The sequence below is a fragment of the Gopherus evgoodei genome, chromosome 4, assembly GCF_007399415.2.
Source record: "Gopherus evgoodei ecotype Sinaloan lineage chromosome 4, rGopEvg1_v1.p, whole genome shotgun sequence".
Taxonomy (NCBI): domain Eukaryota; kingdom Metazoa; phylum Chordata; order Testudines; family Testudinidae; genus Gopherus; species Gopherus evgoodei.
Window position 1 is genome coordinate 78269111 of NC_044325.1, and position 18738 is coordinate 78287848.

Consider the following 18738-nt stretch of genomic DNA (forward strand, 5'->3'; position numbering starts at 1 on the left):
ATAGAGGGAATAGGACTTTGCCAAAGCATAGGCCCTTCGCACTTGAAGCGAAAGTGGAGACTCTGGAAGTGTTGACAATATAGGACTTGGGACACTTGCTCAGGTATGACCTACAGCTCTCCTGTGCTCAACAGTAACACAATCTGCACAGCTGTGTTGTACATTCTAGTGTGCTGGATAGAACCTTAACACTACGCAGTTGCACAGCACATTCTGGGTCAGATTTGATGAGCTCCTTCTTTGACTCCCGTCCCAGCTGATGCCAAAGAATCAGGATGGATTAAAGGTTGATCTTATCCAGATGTATGAATGAAGTAGCTGTGCTAAAATGTCCTGAGTAAATCAAGTTACCATCCCATCTACAGCACAAAGCAAACAAATACTACATTGCCACCTTTTTGTTGGTGCCTAGCAAGTATTTGGAGCTAGATGAGAGGAAAAAAACAGATACCATGACTCACAGGGCTGACGCTATCTGAAGCCACAGAAAAAGGTAGCAAGGGAAGGATTAACAGAAGTCTATGGCACGTCTGGTGAAGAGGCATTATGCCAATGAGAGAGCGTGCTCTCCTATTGGCATAGTTATTCCATCTCAACAAGAAGCGGAAGCATGTTGGTGGCACTGGTGTGGACAGCATTAAACAGGTGTTGCTTGGGGGGTGGGAGGGGACTTTTTTACCCCCCTGAGCAATGTTCGTTAAATCAATGTAAGTGGTAGTGTAGATACGCCCTGAGACTCCCATTTTCTCCTGACTGGAGGAGGAGTATTCTGCCATTGAAGAATTTTGTTTTCTGTATGCTGATACTATTTCCTTCGTGCCTTTGTGTTCACAGCAGGTGGAGTTTTCAGGGCACGGAAATGTGAAAGATGCCTCCAATAACCCCTGATGTTTGAGGCATCTAGCAACCTCCATCTTCTCCCACCACTACCCTTGAGTCTGATGACCTGTCTGTTCCAGTGCCTGCAGAGAGCCATTGGAGAATCCTCCTCCAATACCACAGCGCTCTCTGAGGATAATTCTATCATCCACGTGGAATGGGTGGCACTTGGAATCCTTGTGAGGAAGGGCCATCCTCAGGACACAGTGATTGGCATTTTAGTGTCCTAAGGAAAGTCAAAAGTGTGCATGTCATTGCCACACTTTACCTGAGGCTTCTCCTGTAATGTATCCCTTTCCTCACACCTAAAACTTTAAACCTTCAGATGTCTTAACTGGATGATGAGTGAGATGGGGAGATCTCTGCAATTCTGGTCAAGTATGGGGGATTATCTCCCAAATCATTTTGGATGTGAGCATCATGTTGCTAGCCATGGGGTCTGAAAAGGGAGACAGACCTGGGAATGAGTCCACATCCCCATTACCCTGTGGGCGCTTTTTTTTTTTAATCTTAATCCTTAGATATAGCCATCTTATTCCTTCCACACTTGGACAAACAAGGCTTGTTAAGGAGCCATGTTTTACACTGACATCTGGTAGAACAGAAGGGACCCCTCCCACTTTTTATCCCGCTGTATGAATCCATATTGACAAATGCATGAATGATGCAAGGATCATCCATTAGAATGTAGTGAATGGGACAGCAGCGCTCAGGGCTGGCTCCAGGCACCAGCCCAGCAAGCAGGTGCTTGGAGCAGCCACGGGGAAGGGGCGGCACGTCTGGCTCTTTGGTAGCAAGTCCCTCTCTGAGCGAAGGACCTGCTGCTGAAGACTGAAGTAGCGGCAGTAGACAGGGCTGGCTCTACTGTTTTTGCTGCTCGAAGCAGTGCAAATTGCCACCTTGATGGCTGGGGGGCAGTCTGTGTGCCGATAGGGTGGCAGGCACGTTTCTGCAGTGGCGGCAATTTGGTGGCAGCTTGTCTTCGCAGCGGCGCAGCTTCTGTCTTCCAGCTGGACAGCTGAACATAGAAGCTGCTGCCAAATTGCCGCCACTGCAGAAATGTGCATGCTGCCCTAATGGGGCACAGACTGCCCCTGCCATCTGCGGCGGCAATTTGGCACGCTGCTTGAGGGGAAAAACACAGACTGTCGCCCCTTGCAGATTGCCACCCCAAGCACCTGTTTGTAATGCTGGTGCCTGGAGCTGGCCCTGGCCATAGAGCTCCTGCAGATCACAATTGTGGCTTTTTTTCTGCTTGGGGTGGCAAAAACCCTGGAGCTACCCTGGCAAGGCCCCAACATGTCTGAGGCTTCTAAGCAGTAATAACAATATACATTTGAATCACTGTTACAAGAACACTCTCTTGACTATTCCATATATGGACTCTGCATTAGCCTTTTGCAGGTGTGGGAAGACCCCTCTGGCAGTATAAGAAGTATTGCCCTTTTCAGTCTGTACAGGTTTCTTCCATTTTTTCCCTTTTCCTGATGAACACCGTTCTAAAAAGGTGCTTGTGTGCTGAATACCCATTGTTGCTGATGCATGTTACTTAATCTCACGTCTTTTGATTTCATGTCACATTTCAATCTAGAGCCTTGTTGATCTGTGTATAATTCTAGAGTTAACAGCTTGTCAGGTGTGCATGGCACACACCATGTATATTCCCTGATTTAGCAGAGCAAGTAAAACCAAAGTCAGTCTTGCATCAGCTACTGAGTGGGCACTACCATGATCACAGGCTACGTGGATACCTGTAAACTGACTGCCAAGAGCTGAATGGGAAAGACCTAATACTTTGATATCGCCAGTGAGTTCAAGGTAGTTGTGGTCCTATTAGTGCTATGCCATCCCTGTGTCTCATGTGACCACATTGACACAGGTAATGCCTGGCTAGTTTTATGGCAACTATAGGTGGTAACCAGACGACAGGGATTTTTCAAAGAGCTTCTTGAATATCTGAAATTCATATTGAAGTATTCCTACTTGCACTCCAAGATAACATTTAGAGCTGGAACTCTTTTTTTCCACAAAAAAAAAAAGGCAGATTCAAGTCAGGCAAAACAGTTCATGAATGTCAAATTTTTTTCAAATTTGTTTTTGGTCAAAACCTCAAATTAAAAAAAACTTGTTTTTGACACTTTCAACACAAGTCACTCTCTCCCCCAATTTAAAATAACTCATGAAACTTCAGTTTTACTAAGATCTGAAACATTGTTTGAATTTCTCTCTCTCATTTTTACTCAACATGAATTTCATTTGTTTGGGTCAACCTAAAAAGAAAAGGTTTCAGCAAAATAATTTTTGGAATGGCCAAAGAACCGAAAAGTCAGTTATTTGCATAAGTCTATTCACGTCTGATCTTTCTGCCTGTAGCAAGCAGAGACACCTCATATCTCCAGCTACAGACCATAAGCTGGTTGTCAGAGACCAGAAGGGACTTCTCTGATTTTGATCAATGTTGTATAGTTAGCCAGATACGCCAATGGAGATTTTTAGCCTTCCTCTGAAGCACTGATTATACCATAAGCAGGCTATCAACTAGATAACATGATTAATCCAATGTTGCACAATCCTCTAACTCTGAACAGCTCAAAACTTTAGATATTTAATCTTAACAGCACCATTTGAGCCAAATCAATATCATTATCTCCAATTTAAAATTGGGGAAATTGAGGCATGGGGAGGCCAAGTGTTTATCCATGGTCACATGGCAAGTCAGTGGCAGAGCTAGAATTAGAACCCAGGTCTCCTGCCTCCAAGTGCCCTGCTCTATCCACTAAACGCTACGTGTCTCTGTAAAAATACTAGTCCATTCAAAAGGCCTCAGGGAGCATGACTGCATGTCACACTTTGCTGATCTATTGGATATTGCAGGACTATGTTCTGCCGAGTCCCCTTCTCCCATCCCCCATAGAACCCAAATAAAAGAATAGACTGGAAACTGCTTTCAAATAGTTTCACTTCATTTTGCTTCCTTGAGCTTGTGAATTACTGAAGTACTCTCTGCACCCTCAGAAGTCATCTTCCCACCCCCTCCCCCCAGTCCTGGAATCCACCGTTCCTCATTGGGCTCTCTCAAGCAAGAGTTTCAAATCTGACATTTCTAGCCTCAGCCTGTTGTCATAGAAACCATGATGGTGTCAGAAGAATGATGGTGATTTCACCAGCTGGGGACAGGCTACAGACCAGGTGCAGTGATGTGGGCGGGTGTGTTTGGTGGGGAGGAGAAACTGAGTTACACCTTCTGGTCCCAGTCCTCAGATAGTAGTTGTCAGTCAGCTGCCTCCACACTGCTTTCTACAAAGCAGCTTGCGGAGGGTAGCTGTGTGTGTATATAAATGACATGTTTGTGCATTAAAAAGCCCCAAGGGAGTGATAAGCCTCAGAACTGTAGTTGAGTGATGACTGGTGGTTAATACTGTGAGTGGTCTAGGGAGGAGGTAAGAGCATGTTACCACACTGCAAATGACCAACACCCCATAAAACAACCTGGCATGCAGAGGAATTAATAAGACCAGGAACAAAAAGCTACTGCCAGTCAGTCTTCTACACTGAGGGGCCATATCAGGGGATAGATATCAATCTTAGTTATATGGCAACAATTCAGCCTGTATCATCTTACAATCTCCAATATGCTTTCACTGTAGTACAGTATCTAAATGCTAGTATGTGTAATTAGAAACAGGCCAAAATTAAAGCCCCACATTCAAATACCCCCTGAATGTAAGGAAAGATTTGATCTGGATTCAAACCAGGGGGCTCAGGGCCATCTATATATCATATACATGATTTTTATTGCACTAATCTGGGATGGCTGTGCCTTCACTACTCATGAGTAATACAAGAGAGTTTCCTATGGATAACAGACATGATTTTTTAAGGTCTAATTTCAGGACCTGTTAAGGCTACAGAAAGTTTTTTCATTGAAGGGGGTATTTTCTGCTCAACAGTGGGATAAACCACAAGGCTGCTGGACTTCTGGCTAGGCCTTTTAAATCAGTGGTTCTCAACCAGGGGTACGTGTACCCCTGGGGGTACTCAGGTGTCTTCCAGGATCTACATCAACTCATCTAGATATTTGCCTAGTTTTACAACAGGCTACATAAAAAGCACTAGCAAAGTCAGTACAAACTAAAATTTCATACAGACAATGACTTGTTTATACTGCTCCATATACAATGCACTGCAGTACAAGTACAGTATTTATATTCTAATCAATTTATTTTGTATGGTAAAAATGAGAGAAAGCATGCTATTACTGAAAAATTGCTGTGACACTTTTTGTAAGCAAGTAGCTTAAGTCAGGTGAAAAGTGGAGCTATGCAAGACAAATCAGACTCCAGAAAGGATATAGTAGACTGGAAAGGTTGAGAGCCTCTGATGGTATGATGCAAAATCAGCATGGACACTTAAGTGAAATCAACTTGTTTTGGTGGAGTCCTGTGGCTTTGAGGGCTAAAAGGGCAACCAAGCTTGACCCTTGTAACACTTTGGTTAAACTTTTACTCCCTCGGCCCAATTTTTTGGGCCAGAACACACCCTTGGCCACACATGGGAGAGTGATGATCACAATTCAGTGTTTATGAAGTGGCAAGCCTTTGTAAATATCACTAGAGCTCTTTCCGTTTAGAGGTAGAAAAAATGGGAGAATGATGCATTTAAAGAGAGTGAACCTGAGAATACCTTTTAGAATATTGTAGTGTCACTTAAGCAAGTGTCCTCAGTGTTGGTGGTGACCCCAGGGTAGATCAGAATTTTTTTTCTAGTCTTCCTTCATAACCAGAAAGCTTTCTGAATGTTGGAAGCCAGTGATAATTAGCTTTGTCTATAGCTAGATATACAAGTCAAAACTTCATAAGAATGCATCAATTATACTTAATGTGAAATTATCAATATGTATATGCAGTGAATAGACTTAGCACGTGGCTCAGTGAACTGAGCCCTCTGCACCAGTGGCATGTGTTTTGTTTTTTTAATTGAAAACTACAAAGTACTCTAGGAAATGGGGCATAAAGGATTCTGGGATATAAATTCAAGAAAGAAAACTGGATTGTTTTCAGGTCACAGAAGGCGAAAACAAATGAGGTTTGAGGCTACCAACTGTAAAATGAGTTCTCAACCTTTTCCAATAATGAAGCAAACAGCTACAATACTGTTAATACCCTGTTTCACACTTTTTCTATGGAATTTTTTAAAAGGTTATTGTGACAGGACTCACCATTCTAGAATCATCCTCTCATGGCAAGACCTGCTACTGCAGCAATGGCACCCCATTCCACCTTCAAGCCTTAGTGGTCAGGAAGGGTAACTTGGTCTTCCAGCCATGTTGCTCATTGGGTATGCTAGAAGGTGGTAGAACTAATGTTTGACGACATTGTTTTTGGATGAGTTAAAGGTAACAAACACAAGGTCTTCCAGCCCACCTGGGCTTTTCTTAAGTTTCTCTCTCCCAAAGTCCAAAACAAGGAAACAAACTCTACTACCTTTCCTGGGCTCAGTTGTCTGCAGAATTCTTCCCCATTTTCTACAGAGCCCTGCCTCCCAGCCTACTGACCCTCAAGGCTTCTTTCTTGGCATCCTTCCCCTAGACTGTCTCTCTGCCTGCCTCCTCTTCTCTCCTTTCAAGGCCAGTCAGTTCTCCCAGCCTTTTAGGGACATGGCTCAGCTCCTTCCCAGCTGCACCCAATTATTGACCCAGACCATCTAATCCTGAGCTGGTCAAGATCAGTTTGGGAGGGTGGGTGTGTAGCTGATCTATTACAGGTGAGGTTGAGCCCAACTCTCCTTAAAGATACCTGTGATGGGTATCTTGCCCTGCTATTCCTTTGAATTTGACCCTATGTATTCCCTAAAATGAGAAGACAAAATGTTGGACAATATTAGATTCTTCTGCAGAACTGAAAGGACCCTCTCAGTGAATTTTGATGGATTACAGTCCTGGCCCTTTTAAAATTCTTCTTATACTGTAAGAAATGTGTGGTGTACTTAACAGAAATCTCCTGCAGGACAGGTGGTATGTTAAGATTCCAGGAATGTACTCTAGGAACACACAGCAGGGCTAGGTGGGAAACAAATGAAAGAGGAACACATCCCGTGCCCTTTCAGTGCTCTTAAAGGAGAAGAGCATGTGCACTGAAAACTCCATTATTTTCTTCCTTTCTCCTCCCCTCCCTAGTGCCCTGGGGAACACTGTCGCTTAGAGCATTCTGCTAATGACACCTGAGTCATCTAATTACCACTCAGTATATCTGGAGAGAAGTATATTTTAAATGCATTTTTGCATGAGGGAAGCTTGTATCCCACCTGTCTCTCGCTATCATCATCTGTTAGCAACTCTGGAGACTTACAGTCCATGTATGAGTTCCCAGTCCAAGCCTGATGGATCAAGAGAGGCAGTTATCCCTGTGCTGTTTGGCATGGCAGTCCAATCAATTATTAAAGTGATGCTCCAGATTCTAGAGCTACTTTGAAACTGGCAATGCAGTTTGACTCATCAGATCTACAGTAGTTCCTTGCTGATGGATTGCTGCAGTGGGCTCGGTGCTAAAAGGTACCATTTTTATTAGTGGAAGAAATGGAAGGGAATTGAGTGCCTTATGAAAATAAGACTTAGAAATTGGAGCCACTGAATTGGCAGACTGCATCTTGTATACTTTATATAACAGTTAAAACACTCGACTGTAGCAAGGGGCATTCAGGCAATCTTTCTGAAAAGCAAGTTGCTGTGGCAGAGCATGTATGGTGTGTGTGATTGCATGTGCATGTATATTGTCAGGCGTGATTGAGCATTAACAATGTGTCATGGTGTGTGTCAGCATGAGTAAGGTGTGGCAAAACGTGTACACTGACTAAACTGTATGAAATGTCTGACAGCATGTGTTATGTGACCGCCTGTGTGTATGTGGCAGAGCACGTGCAACCTATGACACAGCATGGTCAGCAAAGCTGATATAAGATGCAACAAAGTGTTTGTTCAGGACACAGATGCCTTTCCTATCTTTGGAAGGCTTGTCACATCATTGCAGGTGGCAATTATCAGCCATGTAGCAGCGTGGGTGCTATGTTTAATTATAGCTCATATTTAAGGACACTAATAAAACTGACAGCTTTTTAACTCATATTGGGGAAATGTAACACCTTTTGGGAAAAAAAATCAGAAGTTGAAAAGCTTTTCACGCTAAATGTAAGAAAGAATCAGAAGGAAACTTCCTGGCTCCCCTCATAAGAAAGCTGAAACCCTTGGAAGATAAAATCCCTGAGCCAGGACACATCCCCCAGCTGCTGCAACAAGGAAAATGGATTTGAAATACCCAGCTTGGAGCTAAGGGAGCAAGACTACAAATAAGCAAGCAAGCAATAACACTGAGATCAAATAGCTTCCCCTCCAGGGGGTGGGAAAAAATGACTCCCTGAACCTGGGGCTTTGGCCATCTTTTCCCATAAGTGCCTGGACAGACTGTTGGGGACTTTTATTCTGTGGGGAAATTCCTTCCCATGGCTTTTTTAAAATTGAATTTGTCTCTCTCAAAACGATTTCACAGCCTGAAATTGATGTCAGTTAGAGATGTGTAGATAGGATATTCCCCCTATGTCCCTTCCACTTCTGCAGTGTTCTTGGCCCTATCTTGTTGCCCAGCCCTAACCCCATTCCTCTAGTTGCTTTCACTTTCCTTCCCTCCTCTTTCTCTCCTCTTCCTCCCCGCCCCCCCCAGCTGTTTGGAGGGACACCCAAGGCAATACATGCCTGGGCTATGGCCCCATAGGAGGCCCCCCCCCGGCAGGAAGAATGCCAGGAGGGGGAGTAGTTTGGGTAGTTCTGTGCACCAGCAATTTTGCACCTTCGAAGGCCCCTGGCAACAAGCATGAATATTACGGCAACCTCACTACAGCACTGTCTCTGCAAAGTTCTCCGTGCTTTTTCTAAGGAGGTGGCAGTGTGCATTGGCTTTGCTAATAATAGGAATGATGATGCATTCATTCTCTGCTGCTTTCCTCCCATAGGGGATTTTTTGCAGCAAATTATAAAGCGATGATATGTGCAAATGACCATGTAGCTCTACTGGGGAGCATGAGCGCAGGAAAGACTCTGTGGGAAGTGAAAGGAGCAAAGGATCCATGGGAGCATGGGTGGTACACGGAGGGTGTAGGGGAGAAAGGATTTTAGATGAGAGTGCAAGTTGTGCAGGGAACAGTGTGTTCTGGTGTTGAGTGCTGGCTGAAATCATAGCTAGGAGCCTGCATGGAAAGCAGGGTGTAAGGAGAGAGGAGAGGTGACTTCAGAAGTGAGGAGAAGCACCTTGCATTTTATTTTTCTAAAGCTTCCTGAAGAGATGACCGTCCCTAGTTTATACAGATCCTATAGTGCTTACCTGACAATAACAGGGCTCCATGCTAGCTGTTTCACTGGGGCTCAAGCAGCACAAAGTAAGTTTGACTTGATGCCCACCAGATTGTGCCTTAAGAGGAGCTTCCTCTTACAAAGTACATCAAAGAATGAAGACCCATCACCCTCCTTGTTGGGATTTAACTAGCAGCTTCTTCCAGTGTGCTCTTAAGAAAGGCACAAACCACTCCAGTTCTCTCCTTTTGAGTCACCCATTGTACACAGTACTGCCTACACCAGCACTTCTCAAACTGTGGGTCAGGCCCCCAAAGTGGGTCACAATCCTGTTTAACGGGGTTGCCAGGGCTGTTGTCAGACTTGCTAGGGTCTGGGGCCAAAGCCTGAGGCCCACTTCCCGGGGCTGAAGCTGAAGTCCAAGCCCCACCACCTACCAGAGCCCAAGGCCTTCCACCCTGGGTGGTGGGGCTCAGACTACAGGCCCCCTCATCCAGGGTTGAAGCCCCTTGAGCTGCGGCCCGGTGTGGCAGGGCTCCAGCTTCAGCTTTGTGACCTCCTCCTGGGGTCATATAGTAATTTTTGTTGTCAAAGGGGGTTGTGGTGCAATGAAGTTTTGAGAACCCTGGCCTACACCACTGTAGGGAATGACATTCTGGCAGGGCCTGAAGAAGAGCTCTGTGTAGCTGGAAAGTTTGCCTTCTTCACCAACAGAAGTTGGTCCAATAAAAAACATTACCTCACCCACCTTGACTCTCAGGCATGAGAGATTCTTGACAGTATCGTGGGCTCCTTCCTCCATTCAAAGGCCTGTTGTCACTGTGGGAGAAGAATGCCATATGCGCCGCCTGTGTTACAGGAGAGGAATGCTGTTGTCTCCAGTTCTTACTGTATGTGAATTGCAGACTGATCCTGTACTACCACTGCAGTCACACTATAGAGTCCTGTAATGTTTGAGAGTTATTTTCCCCAACCCTAAAGGTTGCTCCTGTTCAAACTGGATCTGATTTCATTTCTCTGGATCTCTAGGACTAGGGTGACCAGCTGTCCTGATTTTTGGGGGTCTTTTCTTATATAGGCTCCTATTACTCCCCCATCCCTGTCCTGATTTTTTTTACACTTGCTGTCTGGTTACCCTATCTGGGACATGCTCACCTGCAGAGACAGCTTGGAAAGAGTGGCCCCTCTTAGGAAGGGTATGCAGTTCAGAAAGCATGAATCCCAGGAACAGCTACGCAATTGTCCAGAGTGTGGTGTTCCATGTGCTGCAACTGGGCCACAAGGCACACCTGTGGGGGTGCATAGTAAGTGATACCCTGGCTTGGTCTGCTGAAGGCAGAGCAATCAACAGATCAATAGACAGGAGGGAAATCTCAGCTCAGATCTCTCAGTCCCATCCACTGCAACATATTTAAGTTGCCACTTAAGGTTTTTCCTAAAAAAGGTGCTTCTCTACCCCAGGATAACTAATGCAGATTGGCTATCCCATTGTAACTCTTAGTGGTGTCAAGACCCTGTAACTTCACTGCTATGTAAACTAGGCAGAAGTAGAGTGCTGAGTTCACCTCACTACCTTCCGGTAAAAACAACCCAGGCCTTGTCTCCACTAGGATTTTAAAGTGGAATTGCCAGCCTACATTAGCCATCCCACTGTAAAACCAACCCCCCGCCCCTCTAAACAAACCTTTTTTGCAGTAAAGACACAGCCAAAGAAACCAGGGAGAGGGTTTAGTTCAAATCAGAGAGGGGATTTGGAACTGACTGTTTCTCTGGCATCTCCAGTGGATTGCCATGCCAGAGAGATGGTGGTTAGGGCATTAGCCTGGGGTTTAGGAGACCCAGATCCACTTCCTGTGAGAGTGTGGGAAAGGCATGTAGTCTCTCTGCCTCAGTTTCCTATCTGTAAAATGATATAATAGCACTTCCCTATCTCCTAGGGGTGCTGTGAGGATAAATACACTAACAACTGTGAGGCACTCAAGTATTATGGGGGGAACATGTTTGCTGTGGTCTGAAATCTTTTTAATGATAAGAACAGCCACAGTGGGTTAGGCCAGTGCCCATTTTTCTGACTGGGGCCAATGCCAGGTGCTTCAGAGGGAATGAACAGAGCAGGACTGTTATCAAGTGATCTATCCCCTTTTCTCTTTACAATATATCTTGTTGTTAGAGTATAATAAATCCTAATCCTGCACCTCTCTCCCAAACTTACCTTTGGTCACCCCGTGCTTCCAAGCCCTATCGGTCCCTTTTGAAGCCAGCATAGCCATGCTGATTAGCCTTCAGTGTGTGGAGCAACCTGCCCTAAACGTGGCCATTCCCATGGTTGCTGTACACTAGAGAAGGGACAGCCAGAGCCTGGGAAAGGCAGCGGAGGAGCTGGACAAGTGAATTACTGTCTGTGAGGCCTTACAAGAAGAGGCAACAAAAGAAAAGCTGTAGGCATTAGTCCCATTTATGTGAGCCAGGTATAATACAGGTGCTATGCACCATTTGGGAGAATCTACCTTGCACATCTTCATTAGAGATTGAGGTGATCTCTATATCACCATCCATGTTCCCTCCCCATGAGAGGGAATGCACTATGGCAGCTTTCTTTGTATAGAGATGGTAGGCAGCTGACTTAGGTGTGTTGAGGCTGATGCCTGAAGAAGGACCTGGGAGTACCTCTAAGACATTAAATCACAATAAAAAAGAAATGATCACATAGCCTGTAGTTCTGAAATACTAATTCCAACAAGTTTGTGACAGATCTGTCTCTCAATTATCTCATCGATCGGTCTAATCTGCCTGTCACCATGGTATCCAGGTACCAGAAATGTGCCCATTGTGGAATCTTTGAAAGAGAATATTAATGGTTTCCAATCCTGCTGGAAAGGTATAACAAGTGGGGTTGTGCAGGGGTCTGTTTTGGGACCGACTCTGTTCAATATCTTCAGCAGTGACTTAGATATTGGCCTAGAAAGTATGCTTATTAAATTTGCAGATTATACCAAACTGGGAGGGATTACAACTGCTTTGGAGGATACGGTCATAATTCAAAATGATCTGGACAAATTGGAGAAATGGTCTGAGGTAAACAGGATGACGTTTAACAAAGACAAATGCAAAGTGTTACTTCCTAAGTGGAGCAATCAGTTTCACACATATAGAATGGGAAGAGACGGTCTAGGAAGGAGTATGGCAGAAAGGGATCTAGGGGTTATAGTGGACTACAAGCTAAATATGAGTCAACAGTGTGATGCTATTGCAAAAAAAGCAAACATGAATCTGGGATGCAGTAACAAGTGTGTTGTGAGCAAGACATGAAGTCATTCTTCCGCTCTACTCTGCTCTGGTTAGGCCTCAACTGGAGTATTGTGCCCAGTTCTGGGCACTGCATTTCAAGAAAGATGTGGAGAAATTGGAGAGGGTCCAGAGAAGAGCAACAAGAATGATTAAAGGTCTTGAGAACATGACCTATGAAGGAAGGCTGAAAGAATTGGGTTTGTTTAGTTTGGAAAAGAGAAGACTGAGAAGGGACATGATAGCAGTTTTCAAGTATCCTAAAGGATGGTGTAAGGAGGAGGGAGAAAACTTGTTCACCTTAGCCTCTAAGGCTAGAACAAGAAGCAATGGGCTTAAACTGCAGCAAGAGAGGTTAGGTTGGACATTAGGAAAAAGTTCCTAGCTGTCAGAGTGGCTAAACGCTGGAATACATTGCCTAGAGAGGTTGTGGAATCTTCATCTCTGGAGATACTTAAGAGTAGGTTAGATAAATGTGTATCCGGGATGATCTGGACAGTATTTGGTCCTGCTATGAGGGCAGGGACTGGACTCTATGACCTCTCAAGGTCCCTTCCAGCCATAGAATCTATGAAGTGTATCAAATGGAAATACCACACTGGAGAAGGGCCATCTCGAGCACTTAGAGAACAGAGTTCAGACTCATGGCCCATTCAGCTCCTGGCTCCTTCGCTGAGAGTGTCAACAAGGGGACCAGTTAGAGCTCCTTGAGACAGAGAATCCTGTACCTTAGGAATCAGACTGAGACTGCCAAGCTCATTTCACAGAGGCCACTGAGCAGCTATCTGACAACTTGGTGACTGCTGATAAGTCAGTTCTCCACTGACAACCTAGAAGCTAAAGGATCCATATTCCATTCCCCTGATTCATCCAGTTCCCCAGGTTAAAATGAAAATGAAGCTGATCTACCTACCAATGGCAGCATGATGTTATCCCTCAAAGAAATAAAAGCGTTGTTGTCTGTTCTTCCCTTTTGAGCTATTTGTAGACAGAATGCCATGCTGGCTTTGTACCAGGGAGAAATGGCTTTGCATTTTGGGTATCTTATATTCCTTTTCTGTGTCAGAGAAGCTTTTTATCATGCCATTGAGATGCTTCAGATGGGCTGAGCGAAGATTTAGTGCACGAATGGTAAAAGCAAGTAGAAATGCAAAGCATATGGTCCAGGGTCTAGTGGACAGGCCATAGGGCTAGGAGTCAGTACATCTTAGTTTTAATTTCAGCTCTGGCTCTGACTCATTGTGTGACCTTAAAGCAAGTAACTTTTGGCCTTGGCTACACTGGCGCTTTACAGCGCTGCAACTTTCGCGCTCAGGGGTGTGAAAAAAACACCCCCCCTGAGCGCTGCAAGATACAGCGCTGTAAAGCCTCAGTGTAATCAGTGCCGCAGCGCTGGGAGCGCGGCTCCCAGCGCTGCAAGCTACACCTGTAGAGGATGTGGTTTACGTGCAGCGCTGGGAGAGCTCTCTCCCAGCGCTGGCGCTCCGACCACACTCACACTTCAAACCGCTGCTGCGGCAGCGCTTTGAAATGTCAAGTGTAGCCATACCCTTTGTTTCTCTATGCTTCAGTTTTCCCATCTGCAAACTGGGATAAGTACTTACCTCCAAAGGGTGCACTGAGCATTAATTAGCTAATATTTGTCAAGTGCTTTATAAAAGCACATAGCGTGCAGAAGTTCCCAGGCAGCCTTTTACTAATGGGATGCTTACTGTGTTGGGATTCCCCATGCTGATTTGCCAATACCAGAGCCAGATAAAAATCTTGTTTTGACCAGCCTGGGTCTGCCAGGTAGGAGAAATGTCCATATTGGGGACAAGATGGATTAATAATGCTCCTCTAGAGACTCTAGCTCAAATGCATTTCATGTCATTGTAGCCCTTAGTGGAAATGTTATGAGATACATGGGTAACACTGGGGAGGTGTTACTGTGGGGGTCTTGTGGGATAATGGGGCATAGGCTGCAGAGCTTCCTTTCTAATAGTGTTTTGAATGAGCTCTGGGAGATGTGGTGGGCTCATGGAGAGGGGGATTTTGGAACTGACTTGGACATGCTGCTGAGACAAAGGGACATCAAGGCAATGTAGCAGGATCAAGGAGGTCCAGGATGTCCTGGCGTTACCTCAGTACTTGAAGGTTTCGTTAGGTCAAGGCTGAATGTGCCTTGGAGACTCAATGTCCCTCTCATTCCTAGAATTGTGCCTTTCCGGTAAGGTAATGCCTGGGGGTAGACGGGGAGGGAGACTGACTGAGTGACTGTGTTTGGAGTTTAAGGGGAAAGTTTGTCCTGCTGCTGTCTGATGTGTACCTGTTCTGTGGCTAAACAGAGGACTTTTCATCTCTACATCATTCAATATACACCCTCCAAGCCTGTGTGGTCCGAGTACAGATTTGGTTTCCAAGACCCTCACACATTCAAGCTTCATTCTCCTTCCTAATAGCTTTGCCTCTTCAGTTCCAAAGCTCAGCTGAGTGAGTGCTGGAAGGGACAATTAGGCTGGGAGGAAGGAGTAGAGCAGGCAAGAGGGGTGCAGGGGTGGACCCTAGGGTGACCATCTTAGACTATGGTGACCATCTCTCCCAAAGGGAAAACAGGACACAGTGTGGGGCTGGCCTAAGCTGCTCATCGAAGCATTCCCCGCATCCCTGCATGGGGCTGTTGTCACTGCTCACTGGAGCCCTGTCTTCCCCCCATGACTGGGCTGGCATTGCCATTCGCCCCCCTGCTCATTCCTTCACACCCCACTTGTGTGGGGAGAAGTGGGCATTTGTCTCGTTTGCTCTTGCCATCTGATCTGAGAAGGTGCTAAGCAATCTTCAATTGGAGCAGCCGTTGCAGAATGTGTGTGTGAGACTGGCGCGCGCACACACATTCTCACATCACATCACCTCTGGGAAGTGGAATTTTTTTTTTCCATTTTTCCAGCTAAGAATCATGAGGCACAGGACCAAAGCTGTGTTTCGGGGTTGGAGTCTAGGCACACAACTGGCCTGAAGTAACCTTTACATTTCACCTGCGCACTCTAATGTTGTCTTGGCATTTGGCTAGTCCCTGGCATACCTTAGAGCAGCCTCAGGGTAATACTAATGGTGATGTGAGCAAACCTCCACTAAGAATTGGACTGAGACCCAGCAACTCATTTCACGGAGGCCATTGACCAGCCATCAGATGGAAGTGAATTTTGATCATCATTGGCCTTTGGTCAGAGTGGAACTGGTGCTCTAGAGAGAGACAAAAGGCTCCGTATCACATGTTCAGTCCCCTGAGCCATTGTAGTCCTACCCGTGCCAAGGGCGGCTCTAGGCATTTTGCCACCCCAAGCACAGCAGGCAGGCTGCCTTCAGTGGCTTGCCTGTGGAAGGTACGCTGATCCCGCGGCTTTGGACCCTCCACAGGTATGCCTGCGGGAGGTCCTCCGAAGCCACGGGACCAGTGGACCCTCCACAGGCAAGCCGCCGAAGGCAGCTCGCCTGCCGCCCTCACGGTGCCGGTAGAGTGCCCCCCGTGGCTTGCCGCCCCAAGCGTGTGCTTGGTGTGCTGGGGTCTGGAGCCGCTCCTGACCCCTGCCCCTCCTCTGACTTCTCTGTTACTCCCATGAGGCAACAAATATCCTCCCTTACTTTACTTTAAAAAAAAAAAAAGGGGGGGGAAGGGGGGGTTGGGAATTACAAACCAGAACTCTCTGGCCTGAAAAGAAGGATAGGGCAGGAGGCAGGATCAGCATTATTTCTCTGTGTTCTATCCCCAGTGTGGTATGGTGAGATGCTGTGTGGAATGAATCTCCCAAGCCGTGTATCCCTTTCTCCCACTACAGCCAATGAGCCCCAGTTTGGAAGCCAGGGGATGCTGCTACTTAGATCAATTCCTCTCCTTGCGGCAGATTGTCTCTTAGCAAGTTTCCCCACTTCTTTCCCCCTACCCCAGCAAATATTGAAGGAGATGAATGTTCCATCCCTGCAGCTGAATGTGCAGCTCTGCTTCTGCAGAGGAGAGCAATACTCAGTCTGAGAGGCTGGGCCATAGAGTTCTGCACAACTCTTTTCTCTGCTATTCCTAGCCCTATCCTAAGGGCAACAGGGCCCAGAGCGGAAACCACAACTTTGGATTCCCCTTGCTTTGGGGAGCTGGAATTAGGCACTTAACATTAATGTTAACAGCCATTAATTAGTCAGTGCCAGAGATTCTGGCATCCAGCCCATCCTCAGTAAGTCATTGCCTCATTCTTCCTTCTAGGAGGCAGTTTGGCCTTATCTGACAAGTACTATGAGGGAAGGTTTCAGGGAGAAGTCAAGTGAAGATTCAGGCATTAGCCCCAGTAACACAAGACACTTCATACTGAGCCAGTCCTTGTGTGGTTGTTCTTTACTAGCCAGCCACAACCCTGAGTCTTGACTTTCTCATTCAGTCTCTTGCTTTCTCTCCTTGCCTCATTTCATCCCTCACTGAATGAACAGCCCTAAGATTCCCCTTGGGCAAGAGAAGCATTTGACAGCCCAGATACTTTTTTAGCCCGAGCCAAGTGCCTTTGATCAGAAAAGCGGACTAGCATGATAACAGGCCTTCCAATGGAATTTCAGGTGCTTCCTGATTCCAGTCAACTTGGAAATCCATGGGAGCAAACTATTACTTGTGCTTCAGTGTCCAGCCAGGAAGTGAAGAGGTAGCAGAAACTGTGTGTGGGAGGGAACAGTAAAAATGTTTGCCAAGCTTTTTGGAGCCTTGGTTTTGATTTTTGGGGGACTAGTTTGGGGTCAGACTTGAAGGTTTGGGATCAGCTCAAGTTTTGGGCACAGATTTAGTTCAGATTTTGTGTGGAAAATTTGCATCTGATATGAGGGCAAAATTTGAGTTCATTACTGCAAACTCCTTCCCTAGTCTCTAGCTTTAACCTGCCTGGCTTGTGCTCCAGTGTGGAAAAGGGGCTGCATCCTTATTCCTATATCCATCTCCTCACTGGCTAAATCTCTTGGTTCTGGCAGCTGCAGTTGGCTGTACTGCAGCTATTTCCAAGGATGATGGAAGGGAGCTGGATTCAAGTCAACAACTCAAAAACCTTGGATTGTACTTTTCCAGACACTTCTTTTGCAAGAAAATAAACAGCAGAACTCTTTAGATGGAAAGAATTCTAAGAGTCTGGTCAGAGCCATTTCACTAATTCCTTTTGAGTATAGGAGTCAGCCATGACATTTGTCCCAGGATCCTGTGGGTTTGGGTCATGGAAATAGTTGGCAATCTTAGGGAATTGTGAGACCAGAGCAACAGTGTCAGCTCTTGTTCTGACACCAGCATAGGCCCTGCTAGAGAACACTATTCAGCTGATGGCTTTTCTTCACTACACACTTAACTCAGGCTCAGCCATGGGTTTCCCCTTAACATGCTCTGCATTCCCACCCACATCTCTATGCCAGTAGTGCTATATGGCAAGGTAACCACCACTTGCTGAGCTCTAGGGCAGACCCCCAGGTAGCTGTTAGTGTGTACTGCTCCCTTGAGGTGACACTGACAATTGCAACAATCAAGACATATGATGGTCCTCCAATCCCTTCCATAAGTCCACTTCCAGTCCAGAGGCTATCAATCTACTTTTGCTCATCTTCCTGCTTGCAGGTCAGTTTCTCTAGGTTCAAACACTGGAGATGAGTAAAACCTCTCAGTGGCCACTAACAAACTCCATGAATCCTTGTACAGCCACCTGGCTGTATGAAGGTACCTGAATCTTGGTGCAGCTTTGGGCTGAACCAAGCAAACCCTTTTAAATCTCTAAAGCATGGAGCAGCCCAGTGAGCTGTGGTACTGTATACTGCTTGTCATGGCCAGATATGGCACCAGTGCGGCTGTAGGGCTTGACAACCTGTTATAGCATGACCATGTTACAGTGCTAACTTACCCTGTGAATGCTTACTCTGTGCATAGCATGAAGTGAAAACAAATGAAGTGTTTTCTCCACACCAGAATAGCTTCCCTCAGCTAACACATTTCATCTCAAGCCCTGTACCCTATTGATGCTAGGATTATGTCTCCACAACAGGTCCCAATAGGGGTAGACAGACACTAGGTTTGCTGAAGCTAACACACTTAAAAGAGCAGTGTGGTTGTGACAGCTTGGGCTAGCTGCCAGAGTCCAAACCCACCTAACCCCCGGGTATGTAGCTGGGTGGCTAGTTTGAGCTGACACCTGTGCCTGCATAGCCACACTGCTGTTTTTAGCATGCTAGCTGTGCTCAAGCTAGCATGT

At 46.0% G+C, this 18738-nt stretch overlaps 1 protein-coding gene across 3 annotated transcripts in view; it reads left to right on the top strand.

Annotated features, from left to right (window-relative positions):
* Window positions 1-18738, top strand: part of TP53I11 (tumor protein p53 inducible protein 11) — a 61918-nt gene that overhangs the window by 9555 nt on the left and 33625 nt on the right. The window contains exon 1 of one of the 3 annotated variants that reach the window (XM_030559986.1): window positions 7202-7429. The exons of the other annotated variants lie outside the window; for them this stretch is intronic. The gene's annotated coding sequence lies outside the window, so the exon portion shown is untranslated. Of the gene's footprint in view, window positions 1-7201; window positions 7430-18738 lie in introns of those variants that run through there. 3 annotated transcript variants of the gene reach the window in all.